We start from the raw sequence: 2,332 nt of genomic DNA, 5'->3' as shown, positions 1-2,332 counted from the left end.
TCTTTTAATAAATGAAGGCATCTGTGGCCTCGCGATCAGATAAGAGGAAGAAGTAGCGAGGGGTGCGGGGATGGAGGAGGCGGCCACCAGGAGGGCTGGGGACGCTGGCTCGAACTGGGATAACGATACGTCGATTAATTATAATTAATAATTACAATTATAATTAATCGACGTATTAATCGTTAACGACCTCGCCTGGTATACAGGGGATTCGTGGGTTCCAGCCCGACCCTGATGCCTCTTATACATTTGGAGTTTGCGTCCATAATAGAGGTGTTTTTGGGTTAGTTCGCGTAAATATATAAATGTGTCGTTAAACCCACCGCCACCCGACACAGCGAAAACCTCCTATCATCACCCAGCAATGTCTGTCCTTAACGCTCGTGACGTCACTCCATATCGACCAGCCCCCCTCATTAATATTCATGAGCAAGTGACGTCCTCAACATGGACACCCCCCCCCCATTATTATTACCTACTATAATGAGTCAAGAATGTCTGTGTGCAATGCTCGTGACGTCACTCCACGTCGACCAGCCCCCCTCATTAATAATCATGAGCAAGTGACGTCACTCCACATCGAACAGCCCACCTCATTAATAATAATTAGCAGCTGACGTCACTCCACATGGGGGGGGCGAGGCGCCTCCTCCCCCCCTCCTCGGCGTCAACTTACAACCCCCACTACAAAGGCAGAACCCTCACGTCACGCGATCTCCGTAACTGTATGGACGTAATGATGATGAACAATGGATTATAATCTTAAAATGAAGTCTGTGTCACCGCGCCCTTACAAATTGCACACGAATGGATGCAATGAATATCACGTCGTGGTCTGCTTCTTGCTTGCAAGTTTCAGATTTACTGCAATACACCCGTCCTTGGACGGGCAAAAGGCGAGTTAGTAAGGTTTGTCACCTAAACAAAACATGGCAATTCGTTACGAGTACAGCAACACCGGTGTGTTGGAGAGTAGACCCACAACATTTACAATTCGAGTTCGACGTTTCGGCACTAATTGCAAGCCTACGTGTGAAACTGCACTTTGAGTGCCTCTCTCGCCGGGGTCGCGTGGAGTTTTCTCCGGGCCCTTCGGGTTTCTCCTCAAGATTTAGAATCAACGTCACGCGTTTAGAGTATTTGGCTGCAATAAATGTCCACATCATGATGAGCCACTTCGTTGAGCTGTCGTTTGTGTTAGCCAGGTCGCTTCTGAAAAAGAGCTGTACAGCTCAATGGGGCCTTAGCTGGTAAATAAAATTAAAACAATTATAAAGTAATTTTGACGTTAAAATCGACTTTTTTCAAATTTGTGGTCGATTGCTCGCTCCTGTTCAAAAGTTGCAGCCACACCGACATGCCCGGCCTGCCGAATGCGGGAAACCCCCGTCCCAGCGCCACGTGACTGACTCCGATGACGTCAACAAAACCTCCTCCTCGCTCTGCAGCAGCACTCCGTGAACGAGACGAGGAACGCGTTCCGAGAGGCACGTCCGCGCGTGGAGATGGAGCGATGCAGATCTCTTCGCGTGCACGAGGTGCCGGGGTGGATTGTTACATCGCAGGGTCGTGAGACGTGACGGCACCCTGTGGGGGAAGGGCATTCATCCAGCAGTGGTTTCAACTTGGCTGATGATCACGATGATGGATACGTTGACGCAGAGCCACGTTTGTCATTGCACCGCTGGATGAAGGCCTCCCCAACCACACTCTACTCTATTAAGGCAGAGTTGACCAAAGGGAAGCCCAGAACAGGTTTAGATGTCATGAGCGGTCGCCGCGGTTTTAGTGCAGTGCGCTAACCACTGTACCACCGCTCGCCCATATAAAGTGGAAACACACACAAAGATCCCCCGTATAGTCTTAACAGACTGTTGGGGCAAGTGCTGTTAGCGAGTAGCACCTATGAAGGCCGGCACGGCACACGAGGGGGTGGGTGGCGATGTTTACACACCGCACTAGGTACTCATTTCAGGCTGAGTCGACCTAGGGGAGACCCAGAAACGGTTGATATAATCGACACTGGTGTTGGCCGTGAGCGGAAATCCAACTTGGTTCGCCGGTTTCAGAGCGCAGCGCGCTTAACCACTACACAACCGCTCCCCACTGACACACACACACTGACCCACTGGCGTACACACACACACGTGGTCATTGCATTACCCATTGCAAAATGAAAATGGACAAAAGTTTATTCACAAATTAACCTCTCCCGTCCATCATCGCCACCCGCCGTGCAGCCAAACAGCTGCTCCCATCCCCCTCGCCCCTCCCCCCCTCGCCCCCTCACCCCTCACCCCACCCCCCCTTCACCCTCTCCTCCTCCTCCTCC

This window comes from Lampetra planeri, chromosome 2 (assembly GCF_965212315.1).
Source record: "Lampetra planeri chromosome 2, kcLamPlan1.2.h2, whole genome shotgun sequence".
NCBI lineage: Eukaryota > Metazoa > Chordata > Hyperoartia > Petromyzontiformes > Petromyzontidae > Lampetra > Lampetra planeri.
This window is presented reverse-complemented; position numbering follows the sequence as displayed.